Source organism: Pleurodeles waltl, chromosome 4_1 (genome assembly GCF_031143425.1).
Source record: "Pleurodeles waltl isolate 20211129_DDA chromosome 4_1, aPleWal1.hap1.20221129, whole genome shotgun sequence".
In the NCBI taxonomy this organism is placed as follows: Eukaryota; Metazoa; Chordata; class Amphibia; order Caudata; family Salamandridae; genus Pleurodeles; species Pleurodeles waltl.
The window spans coordinates 186,125,838-186,145,552 of record NC_090442.1 but is presented as its reverse complement, the minus strand read 5'-3'; the positions used below and the strand labels follow the sequence as shown (position 1 = coordinate 186,145,552).

At 45.7% G+C, this 19,715-nt stretch overlaps 1 protein-coding gene and 1 long non-coding RNA gene across 2 annotated transcripts in view; one reads left to right on the top strand and one right to left on the bottom strand.

The window, feature by feature from the left end:
- Window positions 1–16,170, bottom strand: part of BORCS5 (BLOC-1 related complex subunit 5) — a 160,638-nt gene extending 144,468 nt beyond the window's left edge. The window contains exon 1 of the mRNA XM_069228020.1: window positions 16,041–16,170. The gene's annotated coding sequence lies outside the window, so the exon portion shown is untranslated. The remainder of the gene's footprint in view (window positions 1–16,040) is intronic.
- A 148-nt stretch (window positions 16,171–16,318) lies between these two features.
- The window catches only part of LOC138287536 (uncharacterized), a 45,585-nt gene continuing 42,188 nt past the window's right edge, over window positions 16,319–19,715 (top strand). The window contains exon 1 of the long non-coding RNA XR_011202232.1: window positions 16,319–16,508. This is a non-coding gene — a long non-coding RNA (uncharacterized lncRNA). The remainder of the gene's footprint in view (window positions 16,509–19,715) is intronic.

The following is a 19,715-nucleotide window of genomic DNA, read 5'->3' as shown; positions in this document are numbered from 1 at the left end:
GTGAACCTCCACCATCCTACAACTCATTCCAATTCTCCCAGAAAAGGGAATCTTGGTCAGAACGATACTCACGTTTTTGCAATTTTCTTTGGTTAGTGTTCCCTAAAAAAATAACCATACATCCACACAGCAGTACATACATAATTATAGTAACTGCAAAAACTATATATACCGAAAAGCCATTCAAATTAGGGAATATATATATTTTTCTAGTAAGGCATAATGTTATACTATTTGGTGCTTGCTCAATACAACATTTAATACTATCTTGACCTTGCCCAAAAAGAATGCAAGTAGGATTCCTAAAATAGTGGGATCTGAAGTGACTGGCAGGTGCCTTTATCAATGGCTTTATTTTTCTCAGTATTGGTGATGGCCAAGGTAGTGTCTGTATAGAAGAGTGCAGTGCGTATACCTGTGCATTAGAAGGACAACATGAATTTACCTGCAAACTCTGACAGCTGTCAATGTTTCACCCAGCCGCTAAAATCTTCACAACAGGCATTAGATCCCACCTGATAGAGCTGGTGAATAGCTGTAACATTGCCCCCAAGGCACACACTCTGTTCTATGTTCGGATGTTCACATGTTACAATATGGCAATCCTGGGATTGATGGCTGGTGGGTCCATTTGCATTGAGGTGGCATTGCTTTCCTGTACATTAGTGGACCCAAGAGTAGCTTTTGGTGCTGTTCAGACAGAGAACAATAGGATCAAAATTCTTATCTGTGGTGAGCTAAGACTGTTGGTACATTGATGTACATTTTCAAAGAGTGATATGGTGAATGTAAGGATTGTCGTCTGGTTAAATGAATGATACCTCAAACTGGTGCATGTAAAGATTTGCCAAGCTAGGGGAATAGGTACCGCCCATTGAAGTTCTGGTAATTTGTAAGTAAAGCTGGTTCTCACACATGAAAGAATTCTCTTTCCTGGTGAGTCAGCCATTTTTTGTAACTATAATAAAACCTTCACGGTACTCAGTTTCGTCCTGAGTAATCCGTATGTTCAAGAATCCAATATCAAACCCAATGAGGTAGAGTCTGTTGATGTAAGATTGCTAAGTTGTCTAGGAAGGTTCCCTAGCTAGTAACACAGTTAATCAAGTAGCACCAGTTGACTTACTGTGAAATTGGAGAGTGTTGAGCGCAGTGATGCAGTGGTACACATATTAGAAGAGGGCTTTGATCTGGGTAGTAGCTTTATTGATGGGGTCTTGCAGAAGGTAGCTATGGCAATAAGGTATCATTGTGTCAGGCACAATACTTTTAGTTGGGCAAATCATCCCGAGCACTGGCCTGTATCCATTTTTATCTACGTATGGTGCCCTTGTTATCCAAAAGTTCTTGGATGCATTAAGGTGCTGAAAGGTTTTGATTTAGATGTTTGTTCTTGTGCCAGTGTGAGTAGTTCAATGTGGTTTTTCATAGTTGTTTTGTAAACATGTAAAAGCATGATGACTACTGATGCAAGTTGGTGAATATTCAAAAGGTCAGAGAGTTTCTTTTCAGACATCATACGTGAGAAAATTAATTAGGGAAGAGCTAGGTTTGTTTTTGATTCTTCTGTTGAACTTGATGAATATGTGTGATGTGAATATGGCAAAGTGGTCGAAAGAGTTTAGGGATACTAAGATTCTGTAGTGCAATAAGGTGAGGTGTCATGATGAGGTAGAGTATGTTGCCTTTGGAGTGGGTGTGTATAGTTATATGCTGCTTGCTATACACTGAGGATCCACTGACTACTGATAAATTTGCTTTCATAGTCTTAGTTCTTTAATCACTGGGTCCTGTAAATTAAATGCTATTAGTGGGTCTGCAGCACTAGTTGTGCCACCCACTTAAGTAACCCTGTAACCATGTCACAGGCCTCCCATGGCGGAGCCTGTGTGTGCAGCTTAACTGCCACCCTGACTTGGCATTAAATCCTCTTCCCAAGCCCTACACTCCCCTTTTTCTTACATATAAGCCACCTCTCAAGCAGGCCCTAGGAAGCCCAAAGGGCAGGGTGCTATGAGAGAAAAAAGGCAGGGCACATACTTCCCAGTTTCCATGTCCTGGTAATGAAAATCCCCTCAAGTGGTTTTTCATCACTGTGAGGCCTACCCCTCTCATAGGCCAGTATTGGGAATTCCTTATAATGGCTTTAAATTGTAACTTATGATCAGAGAGGAGTGGTTGTGTCATATTTAGTACCATTGGAATAGTAATAATACATACTCTTTACTAGTAAGGTTGGATTTATTGCTACCATTTTAGACATGTCACTTTTAGGAAGTGGGCATTTCTCTGAACTAGCAGCCCTGTGAGCCTACATGCTCTCTCCAGTACATGTCTGGCTTGGGTTAGATAACAGATCCACTTGTGCATTCCTTTCAGACACACACACACACACACACAACTCAGGATACCCTGCCATATCTGCATACTGATGGGTCTTCCTGTGGAAGGGGTGGGGGGCATCTCACACTTACATTTCAAAGGGTGGGCTGGTGTCCACCCAAGAGGGCTGATTACCTCCAAGTGGCTGTCTGGCGCCCAGACGGACTAGAAAGGGGGACCTGCACACTTCACAAGGATTCTATGTTAGTTAGCCAGTTTTACTGTACAGTTATTTAAAACCTTTACAAGCAACAAAACAATTTGGAATGTACACCATACAGGATTAAAAACGTCTAAATTTAGGTAAGAAAGTATTCAAGTAGGCCGTTAATAAAAGATAAACTAACAAAGTGCATTTTTTTGGTCAAGACTACCTAAAACAAAACAGACCTTCGTCTCAAATGAACAGCGCAATGTGCAAAATACTCCAGGTCAGGCTCCATTATGGGGCTGGCAGATTTGCAGTGGGCACAGGAAAAGACATATTACATGATTGTCTTACTCCCGAACTAACCCAATGCAGGACCAGTCAGTAAAATTAAAAAGTGACAGTGCAAACAAATTATTTTAAACAGAAACATTAAACAGCGCCCGGGGCCAAACATGGAACAGAGGAATTTGAACATTAAAAATTGTGTGCAATACGCAATTATGACTACACGGAACCTACATCTTTGGTCACTAAAGCGCTCGATGCAAAATGTGCCGGAGGCATAATTAGACCCAAGCCGTTTACAGCACACTTATGCAGGCTGGACATTTAAGAGCAATGTGCAACATGCAGTTGTAACCATAGGTGGCCAGACAGTAAGCAACCTCTATGGTCACTAAGGCGCAAAGTGCAAAATGAACCAGAGGTTTAGATAGTCCCCTCCCGTTTGCAGAATACTGAACAAGCTGGTCATTTAAATATGCGCAGTTATGACCATAGTGGGCCCAAACAAAAGGGAACATGTTCACTAAAGTGCAGTGTGCAAAGGATGTTGAAGGCATAAGTAGATCCAGCATGTTTGCAGCATCCTAGGCATGCAATGATGGAACAAAGCGTATAAGACATCGCGTAGAAATAAAAAGTGCGCCGAGCAGAATAGGTGCAGTAAAAATAGGGTTCAACATTTTAATAATGTGCTGTCGCGGCACTGGAAGAATTGACTTTGTCCTAAACAATTGTGACCATCCGGAGAAACTTGACAGTTTTAACATTAAGAAAAGTGCTAATAGGATTCAGGCTAGCAATTACTGCCTGCTGGAAGACGGCTGAATTCGGGACTGAAAAGGATTCTCCTTTGCTGCAACAATGCAGGGAAAATACATAAAATGTGGATTAGAGTTTCTTTTTCTTGGCCACAAAGATGGCACTACATGTCATAGAATTCTGAACGCCACCATGCCTCAAGATGGACACACAGATTTCCCTCATTCAGCCTTAAAGCCACAAGCCTAGCCTTAATCCACACAGGGTAAGTGCAGGTGATGAAATTCTGCTCCTTACTGGAGGCATAGGAGTTAATAACTGACCATGCATGAGAGCGCTTGCTTAAAACTGCCAGATCCTCTAATTTTGACAGTTTTTTTTTTCCTGTTAAAGTTGTTAGTTTCTTGAAAACCTGGTGAGAAAGATGTTTATTTCAGGCCTCTGTCATTGAAAATTCAGTCCGTTTGTCATCTAGATGAAGCTTGTATGATGATGTTAGAACAGCACACTTTAATTTGCACCAGATTAGGCCATGCACGGACTCTTGCTGTGCAGATCGGAGCCTATGGCAGAAATCGAGTAAATAGCTGCCTCTTGCCCAGGACTGTTTTGTAATGCTGTATGCAAGTGTCACTTGCGCTGGTGACGCTCCCTTTGGTAGCCAGAGAGCAGCTTTGTAAACTCCAACGATCAGTTTGTCTGCTGTCCTTGCCTCCCTGCCCAAGGTTATTTTGCTTCCATAAGTTAGAGCGGGAACGACCTTTGCTTTCATCACCTGGTGAAGGGGGACCAGGCTTGGATCATGTAGTTTCGCTGCAGCAGCTGAAAGAGAGTCCTTTAACCTAGAGCCTTTGTTGTTCATGGAGCGGAAGTGGGATGCAAACGATGCTTTGCCATCCAAGAGAATGCACAAATATTTCTTGTCATTGTTGTGGCAGAGCCATGCGGCATTGAGCTGCTACCTGCTGTAACGGGTTGTTTTTAAACAGAATGTAACTGTCATCGTTTTTGCTTGGATAATTTCCAACCCATTCCTGACAGCAGAGGCATATAGAGTGGAGAGCTGCGGCTGCAGACCGATCTTAGTCTGACTGAGGAGCACAAGGTCATCGGCATATAGGTCATACGATGATCTCCCAGCTTGGGCAGTAGACAATTTACTTCATCAAGGAGCTTCGACATGTCAGCTATGTATAAATTGAAAAGCCTTGCTTCAGTCCAGAATTTTGGGGGATCTTTATTGAAATACATGAGCCATCTCCTAATTTAACCCGCACCCAGGTGTTAGTATGTAGCTGTTCAATTGCTCTCAGCATGGCGCATGGCAAACCCCAGCCCCGAACTTTACGCCAAAGAGGGCCTCTTGGTATGCCGTCAAAAGCAGCTTTAAAGTCCACAACGCAAAAATTAAGCACCCGTTTATTCCTAATTGCTTTGTTACACATGAAGGTCAGTGTCATCAGATTTGAGGTGATACCGCATTTGCCTCTGAAGCAGCATTTGTTATTCACCCCCCACATCAAAGGCACTTTCCTGTATAAATAGTGGGCATCCTGACCCACTCAACAGATCACTCCTGGACTCAGAAGAGTCTCCACCTAGAGTAAGGGCTGCTGCGCCAAGAAGATTGCCACTTCTCTCTGCTGATGATTCCCAGGAACCACTGCCTGACATGCTGAGTTGTCCTGTTGCCTGCTGTCCTCTGCCCGGTAGATGTAGCTGCTAAGAAGCACCACTAGAGCGTCTCCAGGGCCCTGCTAGTGTGCCCTGCATGCCCAAGGACCGAAACCAGCTAACTTTTGCCAGCTGTGACCATCCGTCATCCAGGCCCCCGAGATTTGCCTCTCGATCAGCATACAGTGGGCAAGCTGACACTGGTTTCCTGCCCCAGAGCAATCGCTCTTGGCAAGTATCCCTCTGTGCTTTGCAGCCCCCCTCTCGTACCCAAGGATGGGGATCAAGACCACCACTGCATCCCGGGGCCTGCAGCCGGGACCACCACTGCATCCCGGGGCCTGCAGCCGGGAGACTCTAAGGACAATGACGCGGGTCCCACAGCGGCTACTGAAGTAGAAGCCGTGCCCCTGAGCCTGCTAGCACCACCCAGCAAACCAACTCCCGCCTGCATCTGGCGCACTCTCAAGGAGTCGTGCTCCGCTCCAACCACGTGGTCCACCTGGGATCACCTACATTGAAGAAGCTGCCCTGACCTCGTCGGTGACTAGCCCCGCAGCAGGGACTCCCCTGGCTGCCCACAACTCACCTAATTGCGTGAGTCTAGGAGCTGGATTTATCCAATGAAACCCTTCGTCGACTCCTATCCCCCCACACCAGCATTTCTTCCAGCGGCACGGGAGAGGGAGTTGGACTTCATTTCAGACACCATTCCTGGCCGCTCGAGTGAGGAGAGAGTGATTGGGGAAAATACCGTAGTAACTTGAGACAAAGAACCTCCACATTTGCTTTTAAACCATGCCAGTGTGCCAAACAACTCAGTTTCAAATAACAATATCGAGCTATGCATTTTTAAGCTTTATTAATTGGATTAGTCATTTTGAGCATATTTAAACATGTAAAGTATTCTCTATTTTTCTAATAGTATCTGGAGTCTTTTTGTGGTGCTTACACTGGGACACTGTGTGGGACGATTGCATAAAAGCTTTACACACTGCCTTCTAATTTAAGCCTGCCTGTTCTGTGCCAAGCTACCACAGGGTGAGCACAGGTCAACTTAGAGAGTGTATCTGACTTGCCCTGACTAAAGTGGGTGAATTCTGCTTGGCTGAGGTGCATACCCTAACCAACCAGAAGCCTCAGTGCTAACATTGGTGGCAGCAGTGGGACGGGACTTGTGTTTGTGCAATACCATAGTGATTCAGCGTGCACTACGACTCCATACTTAGACTTATTCTTCTTAGTTTGCCTGATCTATACTAATTGCAATTTTTTCCTTTTTGCTTTTTTTTCCACATTCTCCCTAATTGGTTTTTGAATTTTTCTGCTACATTGTCTCACTCTGGAGAAGCCGCACCTGCACCTGCAGTAGCTGACTTTGAGCTGAACAACGTTGGAATCTTAGTCAAGACGTTTGGTCTGATGTCTGAGATATACAGGCAAACGTTCAGGGCCAGTCGCAAACTCAACACACAAACCTGGGTGTATTTTCTAGATTATGCTGTTAAAGCACTGACGGGCAACAATGTGAATGATTTTGATGGGCTGTATGCTTGATAGTTGTTTTACAGAGCTGTGCTAACACCTGGTGGATAGCAAGCTGACTGATCCCAGGAAGCTTGCTGAGGAGGCGGACGCCTAGGACAGCACCAGGGTGTCCACAAAGGTATCTGGGGAGGGGACTTCCACAAGAGTGGTCAGGGTCCCACGAGGTGGGGGGAGATAAAAAGGAGTTCTCCAAAGGCGTCAAAACCATCCACAAGGGATAGGGTCTAGTTCATATTCCCAACCCGGCCATCACAAAACTACTCTAACAAAGGTCAGCAGCCCTGAATGCCCAAATGCTATGACTGCAGTGAATATGGACACTACAAGGAGGACCCCAAGTGTCCAAAAGAGCACACCCACCAACTGGAGGTAAAAACCCAGGGGAGGCTAGGGGCAGGGGGGAGTTTGGTGGGTTACCCTAGTGTCCCTGGGTAACAGGGAGATGCTTCCTAAGATCTATGTGCCACCAAATACTACCAAGTATAGGTAACTGGTTACCATCAATGGGCAAGGTGTTGAGACTGTGAGGGATATAGGTGCCAGTTTGACAACTTTATTAAGGAGTCAGCTGGTGCCCCCAGAGTAGGTAATCCCCAATGCATTCCACCAAGTTGTGGTGGCTGACAACAGGGAGGCTCACTATCTGGTGGCCCTGGTTCCATTTGAGTGAGGAGGGGTTTCAGGTCATTTTAGAGTTGCTGTAAGCTCTGCCAGACCTGTGGACTGTTTGTTGGGTAATGATCTAGAGTCATCTGTCTGGAAAGAGGTAGAGCTCAACGCTCACATGGAGATGTTGGGGTTATCTTGGTGCCTCGGTGCTACCACAAGATCCATGGTTGCCCAGGAGGGGAGTCAAGAAGGGCTGGAAGCTGGAACAATGGCCCAGTCAGCACCTAAGAGGGGAAAGACTGAGGACATGGTAAACCAGACCCTGAGTGTACTCCAGTGAGATGGAGGGGTGCCCCTGGAGTCCACTGAGGAAGGCACTTCTTCCCTAGGCGACCTACCTGCCCCTGCAGACTGGCAAGTGAAAGTTCTATAGGGCACAGAGGGAGTGTAACCCTTAAGGGTCTGAGGTGACAGGCAGAAGCCCACGCAGCAGATGATGCCCCTGGGGGCTGTCACATTTACTGGGAGGATCACCTCATGAGATACCCCTGGCTGGACACTTGGGCTGAAACAAGACCTTTGCAAGGCTTGTCCCCCACCTGTATTGGCCCAAGCTGAGGAGCTCCTCCGACACATTCTGTAGGGCCTGCATGATCTACCAGGCCAGTGAGAAGACAGGGCAAAAGCTGAAAGCTCTCCTAGAACCACTGCCCTCTGAACAGGTGGGCATCGACATCATTGAGCCTATGAATCCCCAGATTGCTTCCGGTCACAGGTTTATCCTAGTTCTGGTGGACCATGCCACATGGTACCCAGAGGTCACACCTCTGAGGATCATCACTGCACTTGTAGTGGCAAGAGCCCTTATGCGATTTTCACATGGATGGGTTTCCCCAAGAAAGTGGTGCCTGACAGAGGCACCAACTTCATGTCTCCTTATATGCAGTCCATGTGGAAGGAGTGAGGGGTAACTTACAAGACCTCCACCCCTTACAACTCCCAAACAAACAGGCTTATTAAGAGGTTCAACAAGACCCCGAAAGGCATGATCAGGAGTCTGCCTGAGAAGAAAGTGAGATATCCTCTTGCCCTGTTTGGTGTTTGCCTACAAGGAGGTAGTCCAGAAGGGAGTAGGCTTCAGCTCCTTCAAACTTCTGTATGGCCACCCTGTTAGGGGACCTCTTAGCTTGGTTAAGGAGTGTGGGAGCAGGCTCCCAAGAAAGTCCCCTAGGATGTAGTGAACTACATGCTTGCCTTCTGTAGCCAAAAGTCTAAGTTGTGGAAGCAAGTTTCTGACAACTTAGAAGCCTGCCAGGTGGTAGTGAAGGAGTGGTACGACTAGAACTCTACCACTGTGGAATTCCAGCCTGGGCAAGAAGTGTGGGTGATGGAACCTGTGGAGCCCGGGGCCCTCCAGGATCGATGTACCGAGCCCTACCAGGTGACTGAGAAAAAGGGGAAGGTCACCTATGTGGTGGATCTTAAAACCCCTGGGCAACCCCCATAGGGTGTTGCATATCAGTCACTTTAAACCCCACTTTGAGAGGTCAGAGGTCACTATGTTACTGGTGACGGATGGGACTATTGAGGAGAGTGAATCTCTGTCTGACCGCTTAGCCTCTAAGGAGAAAGATGGGTCTGTGGAAGGAGTGATCCTTTCCCCCACCTTCAGTCCTGAACTACAGAGGGACTGCCACCAAGTATTGGAACAGTTCTTCTCGCTTTTCTACCTTACTCTTGGGATTACCCACCTCTGCACCCATGATGTGGACATAAGAGACAACCTCCCTGTCAAGCACACGTCTTACAGTTTGTCAGATAAGGTAAGAGCCAGCATCAAGAGCTAAGTCACTAAGATGCTGGATTTGAGGGTGATAGAACCCTCCAGTAGCCCCTGGTCCAGTCCTGTGGTTCTTGTACCAAAAGCTACCCCACCGGGCACCACACCTGAGTTAAGGTTCTGTGTGGATTACAGAGGGCTCAATTGTGAAACTAAGACTGATGCTTATCCCACCCCCGGGCAGATAAGCTGATTGATTGGTTAAGGGCTGCCAAGTACTTGAGTACCTTTGATCTCAACTCTGGGTACTGGCAGATTGCCTTAACTGACAGAGCCAAGGAGAGGTTCCCCAGAGGGTCACTACCATTTAGAGTGATGCCCTTTGGTCTAAAAAATGCTCCTATCACCTTCCTGAGACTGGTAAACCAGGTACTCACAGGTTTGTAGGCCTTCTCTGCTGCATACCTGGAACACAGTGTTTTTTCAGTAGCAGCTGGGAACACCATCTCTACCACCTCAGGGAAGTATTTCAGGCCCTACAACAGGCAGGCCTAGCTAGTAAGGCCAGTAAGTGCCAGATAGGGCAGGGGTCAGTGGTGTACTTGGGACACCTGGTGGGTGGGGGTTAAGGTGCAGCCCCTTCCAGGCCAAGACTGAGACTATCATGGCCTGGGAGCCCCACAAAACTCAGACTGAGGTCGGAGCTTTCTTGGGCCTCACTGGCTACTATAGGAGGTTTGTCAAGGGGTATGGCACCATTGTTGCCCACTTGACTGAGCTGATATCTAAAAATCAACCCAGAAAGGTGATTTGGACAAAGGCATGCCAAAACGTATTTGACTCCCTATAATAAGCCATGTGCAAGGCTCCTGTGCTCAAGGCCCCCCCGACTTCTCCAAGGAGTTCACTCTACAAACTGATGCCTCAGCGCATGGCGTAGGGTCAGTACTGTCACAACTCAATAAGGAAGGCCTGGATCAGCCTGTAGCTTTCTTCTCTAGGAGGCTACTCCCCCGGGAACAGAGGTGGCGTGTGATAAAAAGGGAAGCTTTTGTCATGATTCGGGCCCTGAAGAAGTTGAGGCCATACCGGTTTGGCACTTACGTCCTGATTCAGACCAACCACAGAAATCTCAGGTGGCTAATGCAAATGAGGGGTGAGAATCCAAAACTGTTGAGGTGGTCCATCTCCTTACAGGGTATGGACTTCTGGGTGGAACAGAGACCTGGGGTGGACCACCCCAATGCAGACGGTCTATCTAGGTTTTTCTGCCTTAGTGAGAACTCCCTAGAGGTTGGGAGGGGGGGGAGGGGGATGAGTCATGGGGGGGGTTGGCTTGCCCTGTCTGCTCAAGGACCAAAACCGGTAAACTTTTGCCAGCCGTGACTAGCCGTCATCCGGGCCACCAAGATTTGCCTCTCGATCGGTGTACACCGGGCCTTCTGACAATGTTTTCCTGCCCTGGTTCCGCCGCTCTTGGTGGGTAACCCTTTGTGCATTATGGCCCCCCTCCCGTGGACGAGGCTGCCATTCGAGACCACCCACTGCATATCGGGGCCTACGGCCTGGAGACTCTAGTGACAAAGATGCGGGTCCTGCAGTGGCTAACAGAGTAGCAGCCATGCCCCAGAGCCTGCCAGTGACACCTAACAAACCAACTCCCGTCTGCATCTGGAGCGCTCTCAATGAGTTGCGCTCAGCTCCAACCACGTGGTACACCTGGGATCACCTACATCAGGGAAGAAACCCCATCCTCTTCGGTGGCTAGCCCCGCAGCTGGGACTCCCCTCACTGCCTGCAACTCACCTGACCCAGCGAGTCGGGCCGGATTCTTCCAAAGGAGCCCTTCGTCGACTCCTGTCCCCACACCTTCGTTCCTACCAGCATTTCTTCCTGCGGCACAGGGGAGGGAGCCGGACTTCATTTCAGACACCATTCCTGGCCGCTCAAGTGAGGAAAGCACGACTACGGAAATTACTATAATAACTTGAGGCAAAGCCCCTCCACATTTGCTTTTAAATCACGTGAGTCTGCCGAACAAATCCACCTCTGATAACAATATCGAGTTAAGTATTTTTAAGCCATACTAACTGGATTATTGTCATTTTGAGCGTATGTAAACCTATAAAGTATACTCTATTTTTCTAATATTGTGTGGAGTCTTTTTGTGGTGCTTACATTGGGTCACTGTGTGGAAGGAGTGCATAAATACTTGACACATTACCTTCTAAGTTGAACCTGCTCGCTCTGTGCCAAGCTATGACAGGGTGAGTCCAGGTCAACTTAGTTTGTGTATATGACTTGCCCTGACCAGTGTGGGTGAATTCTGCTTGCCTGAGGGCATACCCTAGTCAACCAGAAGCTCATTGCTAACACAGACACATTCAGACACTCATGCACCTACTCACAAACCCACTCAGAGACTCATGCACCCACTCACAGTCCAAGTCACCCACTCATAGACCCACTCAGGCTCACGCACTCACTCACAGACCCACTCAGAGACTCACACTCACAGACCCACTTTGGGACTCACTCACAGACCCACTTACACTCAAGCACCTACTCACAGACCAAATCATTAACGCACCCACTCACAGACCAACTCAGACTCTCACACACCAATTCATAGACCCACTTAAGATCACACACCCACTCTCAGACCCATTCAGAAACTCGTGCACTCACAGGCCCACTTAGAGACTCACTCACCCACTCAAAGATTCACGCACCCACTCACAGACCCATTTAGACAATCATGACCGCACTCAGACATTCATGCATCACTCATAGACCAACTCAGACTCTCACACACTCATTCACAGACCCACACACCCACTCATAGACACACTCACACCCACACCCACACAAACCCCCTCACAACCAGATACTCTCACACTGAGAGACACCCTCTCACACTTATTCTCACATGCACAAAGACAGACCCCGTGGCCAACTCCCGCAGGGTTGGGTGGTATTAAGGGGTTGGCCACAGGGACTGGCCTGAAGCCAACCCCCGCTGCACACAGAATAACATATAGTAATTAAAATTACTTTACAATTAAAAAAAACATAGAAATTCACTGAAAACAAAAAAAGGTAACAGGGACGTTATAGTTAGGAAACAGAATATATATTTTTTTTAAACATAGAAATTCACTTTAAAAAAACAAAGGTTACAGGGACGTTATAGTTAGGTTCTGAATTCACTCGCACAAAACCATGAAAATTCAGCGGGTTTAGCTAGAGTTATTTCAATTCATGCCCTCGCCGTGCACTGCTAATTACCCCTAATACTACAGCACTCATGACAACTTTTAGAACGTCAATAAAAATATCAATGAAACATTAGCAGTCAAATTATTGGGGGGAAAAAACTGTACATGGTGGGGGCACAAGTTAAAGCTACCTTAGGGCACGAGTTATAGTTACTTGAAATAACTAACTAGAGTGCGGTCACTAACTCATGCTTCCACACCCTGAAGGCAAATATCACCTCACTTCAAAGAGCTACACTGGTGCAGAAGTTGCCACAATTTGTGCTTGATTATGCTGAAGCTTTTCCAGTACTTCATGAATGTATGTATCTGCAGTTCTAGGGATTGCAACTGCAGCCTCTGAGAGCACCTTTTCAACACTACATCCTGTCCTCACACCTTCGCACAATGAGAGGAAACAGAATTTGACCATTTTAGCACATTATATGGAGCTCACAGCAAGTTTATGTATGGGTTCGTAAGAGAGTTTTCAAAGAAGAACGAGGCCTCTGTTATGGGAAACAGTTGTTACAATGGAGTGAATACCACAGAGACCGTTACGACGTATGCCGTTACAACGCAGGATTTTACCACGCAAGCCATTACTATAAATTACGTTATAAAGGCATGAATGGTAAAGACATAGTTGTAAAAGTTTTACAGGAGAACGTAAGTATTTTGCAGATAAGTAATAAGTGTTTTATTTATATATATATATATATATATATATATAAATAAATATTTTTAGGATTTAGGTGGGTAAGGGTTTTTTGGTTGCAAGGGAAATTTGGGGTTTTGGTGGGTATGCTTTTTAGGGTGGCAAGGAATTTTTTCACAGTGGCAAGGATATTTTAGGGTTTAGTGTGGGTATGGGTCTTTTTGGGTGACAGTAGTATTTTTAGAGTATAGAGTGGGTATGGGTTTTTGGATGGCAAGGGTATTTTTAGGGTGGGTATGGGTTTTAGGGTGGCAAGGGTATTTTTAGAGTTTATCGTGGGTATAGGTTTAAGGGTGGCAAGGGTATTTTTAGGGTTAATGGTGAGTATGGGTTTTAGGGGGGTAAGGGAACTTTTAGGCTAGGTATGTGTTTTTGCGCTGCAAGGTTTTAGGGTGTTGAGGTAATTTTTGGGGTTAGGGTGGTTATGGGTTTTGGGGTGGCAAGGGTATTTTAGGGTGTAGGGTGAGTATGGGTTTTAGGGGGGCAATGTTATTTTTAGGGTGGGTATGGGTTTTAGGGTGGCAATTATGTTTTTAGAGTGGGAAGGGTATTTTTGGGATTTATGGTGGGTATTGATTTTAGGGTGGCAAGGATATTTTTAGGGTTTGATGTGGGTATAGGTTTTTGGGTTGTGGGTTAATAAGGTTATATATGTAGATATACGTCTAAAATATATATATATATATATATATATATATACACACACAGATATAATTATATATATACACACACATACATATAGGGTTTATAGTTACCTGTAAAATGTTTAACACGCATACCATGTGTGCCTTTACAACAAAAAGTGGTTGTAAAGGCATGTGTGGTGATAGCAATGCATGGTAAAGGCAGTTCATGGTAAAGGTTTTATAGTAACGGCATGCGTGGTAATGGCGTGCATGGTGCCCACATACAACCCTCTATTACAGATAGGTGCACTGTCCCGGTTTGCGTCACTGCTCACCTTAAAACTGTGCACGGCACAAACAGGGACAGTGCACCCTGTTACAATTAATGCCTCCACCTGCCCTGGGGGCAGCCACTTCAGTGAAATACGGAAAGGCTGTTTATGGGTATAGATATCCTGTGTTTCACCATACAGGTGTCATGCTGCCTGCAATTTAAAAAGGGGGGAAGAGATCCTCTTGCAGGTAGGTGCAATTAGTGCCTGCACCTGCCTGCAGGATGATGTCTGGGGGTCCATGGTAGCCCCTTGGCACCCTTCGGAAGGCTGGCTTAAGAGGCACACAGATTGTGCATCACTTTTGTGGCATATTGTCAGTGCGCATCCCTAGGGTTCTTTTTGCCCATGCATCAATGCTAAGGGGCGGGCGCATAGGCAATGTAATTCCCTAATATGCATGGGGCCATACTCCTATGAAAATGAGGGAATACATTCTGAAGATAGCGCTTGTTCGACAAGTGCACCAGCGCTATCAGTATTACAGAAGGGGCTGCACACAAGCTGGCCCACCTTCGGTAATACAATAGCAACCCAGGGGTGTACAAAAGGAGCATCTAGAGTTCTTTGTGTGATAGGCTCCAGGCAATTACCTCTTTGACTGTAACTACCAGTTTTACAGTTGCCAGACATGAAAACTGCTCTCAGGAAATCCAGAATACTCCTTTCTTTTGTTCCAAATGTGTTGCTGTTTTTTGTACTTTTTAGGGTCGAGCCTGCGTTGCATGCGCTCGCGCATGCGTATTGCAGCGAGACTCTTTTGTATTTAGAAAAGGGCTCGGAGCCCTGTCAACTTCACATCAGTGTTTTTTATTGGTTCGTGGACTTCCCTAATAAAATCTGCTTGCTTTCATTAGTCGAAGGCACGCATAGGTCATGCCTTTTCCGGTGTCTAGCCCTCCTGGAGCGCAGCGACCAAGTACAGAAAACATGCGAGGCTCGCTGTTTTCCATTGGGCTCGTGGACTTTTTTTTCTCTAATTTACGAGCGCGATCTCGCTTGGCAGAAATCGAGCGCTTTACATACTTGATTTCACTTTTTCGGGTTATGTACATAAATGCACTTTTGCCCGATAGGTGAAAAGTCGGGTTAGGAGTTTACAACGCGATCAGCTCTAACATGAGCAGACGCAAGACCCGTTGCATTGTAAATGATTGTTTATTATTGACGGCAAAAGAACAATGTGAAAATAAACTGTTACAAAGCTCACAGTGTACAAAGAAATAGGTGTTGGGCAAATTGCAAGGAGTAAATAGCCAGTCTTCCTAGAGCAAAGATGCAAAGGCTTGGGAGTGGTTATAGGGACCTCTTTAAACTTCTAATACTATTATAATCCACTTGGTATCCAGGTGCTTTTATTGAAGACCGGCCTGCTCTAAATGACGAGGATTGGGCCTGATGAGTATAGACATCACCTTTTACTCTCAAATAACTATCCACATGCTCTGTATTACTGGAAGAAAATGTAATGTAAAGGTAGCGCTTGTAGGCTATCCCTAGAATTGTCAAAAATTGGGCTAGCCATTTGTCCACTTGAACACACCCTTGGACCCATCCAGATGGAAATTCCTGGAACCGGGCCACAATCTTCACAGCAGACCCTGGGCTCTCCTTACGGGCATAGCTATCAATGGCACAGCAGGTGTAGTGGCACCGGTGCGCAGTGGTGTGAGATGGCTTTCTGCGCCCAAATTATGGCTCATCAAAACTTCTTTGGCTGGATCAACGTGACAAGATACTGTACACCTCAAAGCCTATTCATCTCTCAAAGTAAAAATACTAAAACTAAATCGGGAATTGTTCTAACAGAAATGATGCATTATTTACTGTCCTGCATACTGTTGCATTCAACTCTAGAAAACGCAGTATCAATCGTTTAAAAATAGGATAAGATGAACAGACTACCATCCGCTACTTACAAGGACTCTTGGTAATTTCAGTTCAACGTCCTACATCCATAACTGGTCTTTTTACAGACATTTGTCCGTGATTTCACCACTTCCGGGTCGCGTTTCGACTAATAGCCTGGCTGAACATATTCTCGGAGTGGGCGGGATTCGAATTGTGTAAAGTGACCGACGATTGGAGCAGTGCCGCCAGTGGCACCGCGCTAAATAGGATTCCAGACGTGCTTATTGGCCATGGAGTCCGCACGTGCCTCCGCTGGGTGTAAACACTGTCCTAGACTGCCTCGATGATGGGTGACGTATGACAGTCATTCAGGGAACCGTAACTGCTTATAAAGGTTGTGCGCTGCTCCAACGGCCGCGGCCCGGTAAGGTCCTGCTGCCGAGACCCGCGATGCGAGCTGGTGTGAGAGAAGCTGCGGGGCCGCAGATGACGGTGATCAGTCCGCTGCTACAGAGCAGTGTCTGCTAACAACACTTGTAGGTTTCAGGCTGGGTCTGTCGATGATTTCCACGCGATCTGTGGGCTCGTCCGGGGGTATCAAGCCAGCTAATAAATAATAGTTTGCATATAAATGACAGTAAACGTCAAGTAAAGTGTGATACAAATTATATCTAACAAGAAATAGTATATTCTTGCGTTTCATTCAGTACATTTGTTTACATCATTGCTTTGACATCTTTTACAAAAAATTTGAAAAATGTTTGAAGTGCATAAAAATATGGAAAATGTGAGCCTGAACGGGTGCTTGGTCAGTGAATGTGAAGGCAGGGCCAGAATTGGGATCTTTAGTCTACAGGTAATTGCATATAACATTGTGGCCCAACTGCACACTTAACTTATTGTTAAAACTCTTTTTTATCTGATTTCGTAACTACAGATTGTTGACATTTAAATAAATCCTTAACTCGGGCAAATCGAGGTCAGCATTAACCGTTCAGGGAAGGTTTTTTGTTTTAAAGCATTGAAAACTGCGTTCCCAATAGTTAAGGGGCACTTCGACATCTGTTTTTTTAATACGAATTCCCCTACACGATCATGTCACTGCTATGAGTGAACCAAGAGACAGCAGTTTGACATGTGCGCCACTCCCCAAGTATGATTGTTAAATAAGAAGCAACATTATTGTTGAGTCAACAGTACATAAACGAGTTTCTGGTATCACACATATTTGGTACCGAATTCCTTGAAGGTGCTGTCAGATCTCACACTCAGTCATATGAGCCACAGTGAAGTAAATTGATTTGCCCAGGGGCATAGAAGACAACAAATTTCTGGGGGTGGGGGACAGGGACAGCCTTGGCGACTTTTCTATTGATCCTATACAAATCACCCGTTGTTTATGAACTGTAGGCTCCTATAAGTGTACACAATCCTATAGTTTGGACTTGAAATAGGGAGACAGGAAGACATGTTGTCACAGTTTGAAAATATGTTTTATTTTTACCTACAGCCACAAAGTAATTCGACCAAATGTGAAAAAAAATATGTTGATTAACCTTGCATCTTCTTGCACCAAGCAAATAAAGGTAGGAGGGTAAAAAAGGAAGAACAAACCCTTTGTGCCTGCACCAATCATGCCCCTCTCCTCATGCAAACTGAAACCACACTGGAGAGATCAAAAGCGATCAGGTTCAACAAATGTAAACTGTGCTCTGAAACAGTGGTTCTAATAACACCTCTACTCCTCTGTGTGATCTTGGGCAGCTCAGCTCCACATCAGTCAAAACTGGGTGCATTTACAATAAAGAAGCTCTTGATGTTACAAACTATATAATACACAGGATTCTGTAATCCCTGTATAAACAGCAGTCACTAATTTCTTTATAATTGGCTACTTGTGATGCACCAAGTCACCGATTATAATGGAAAGACGTCAGAACTCAACTATTATAATATTACAGTTGATTTCTGATGTCACAATGCCTTCTGCCAGAGCCAGCAGCCAAGGTGAAAGGCAGGTCAGGTCTCGGAGCATAATTAATGCAGTTGTTTAAAGCAACACATGGAATGTAGCTTTTCTTTCTTCTGCTCTATTTTATTAGCTTACAATGACAAAAGCAATGCACTAAGGTTTTAAGTGATTTGTGGGAATGTTGATGGTGTGACCTTGTATTATATGGCACAAATTACCCCCATGGTGTTCATAATAAGGATATTGCAAGTCATCTCGGAGTTTCAGACCTTATAAACCGGCATTGGCAAACCCAAAAGGTCTCACCTATGCAAAATCTATTGGCTTTGTCAATATGTTTTAGCCATGTGCATACTAGTGTGGCTACTGTTTAGCATGGCTAAAAGGTAATGGAATAAAGGAGAATGATGTGCAATGAAGTGTCATCGATTGGTGTAGAGTGTCAGAGAGTGAGTAGTGTCATAGAGTGGCAGAGTGTTGTAGAGTGGGGAGGCATAAAGAAGAGTGGAGTGGTGTAGAGTAAAGTAACATGGAGTGGTGTAGAGAAAGTTGAGTGCCGTTGACCGTGGGACATTGTTGTATAGTGGAGTGGCATAAAGTGTTGTAGAGTGGAATTGCGTAGAGTGGAGTAGACTATTGTAGATTGAAGTGGCCTATAGTGAGGAAGTGGGTCATAGAATAGAGTGGAGTAAAGTGGCATGAAGTGGCTTAGAGAGAGTTACGCAGAGAGTCACAGAGTGTAGTACAGTGTCACAGAGTGGAGTTGAGTTTAATTGAGTAGAGTGTCAGACTGTAGTATCATGGAGTGTAATGTCATAGAGGGAAGTAGAGTGGTCTAGGGCGTAGAGTACAGTGGTACATAGTGGTTGGCATAGAGTGCATTGGTTTTGAGTACAGTGGTGTAGATTGAATTGGTGCCAAGTGCACTTGTTTAGAGTATAGTGCAATAGGTTGGAGTGGTGAAGAATAGAGGGGAATAGTGGAGTGGCACTGCATAGAGTTCAGTGGCACAGAGTGCAGTGGTGCAGAGTGCTGTGTCGCTGAGTGATGTGGTGCATGGTAGAGTGAAGTGGTGCAAGGTAGAGTGGCGTAGAGTACAGTGGGGACGAATGCAGTGATGCAGAGTACAGTGCAGTAGCATGGAGTGCACTGGTGTAAAGTGCAGTAGAGTGGCATAGAGTTCAGCAGAGTAGAGTGCAGTGGTGCAGAGTTCATTGGCAACGAGTGCAATGTTGCAGGGTAGAGTGTCATAAAGGGCAGTGGTGTGGAGTGGCATAGAATGCTGTGGTATAGAGTGCAGTTGCGTAGAGTGGTGCAGAGCAGACTAGCGTTGCTTAGTGTGCAGTGTTGCAGAGTAGAGGCTCGTAGAGTGCCCTGGTGTAGAAAGCAGTGGCATAGAATGCAATGGTGCAGAGTAGAATAAAGTGACATAGAGTCCAGTGGCATAGAGTGCTGCAGAGTAGAGTATAGTGGTGAATAGTAGAGTGGTGCAGAGGAGAGTATAGTGATGTAGAGTGTCGCAAAGCAGATTTAAGTGTTGCAGGATAGATTGAAGTGGGGTAGCATAGAGTGGAGTTGCATAGAGTGCAGTGGCAGTAGATAGTTTCAGAATAGAGTGAAGTGCCCTAGAATGGAGTGCTGTAGAGTTCAGTAGTGGAGAGTGCAGAGTTGCAGATTAGAGAGTCGCAGAGTAGAGTGGTGTATAGTAGAGTGGCGAAGAGTGCAGTGGTGCAGAGTAGACCGCCATAGAGTGCAGTTGCGTAGAGTGCGT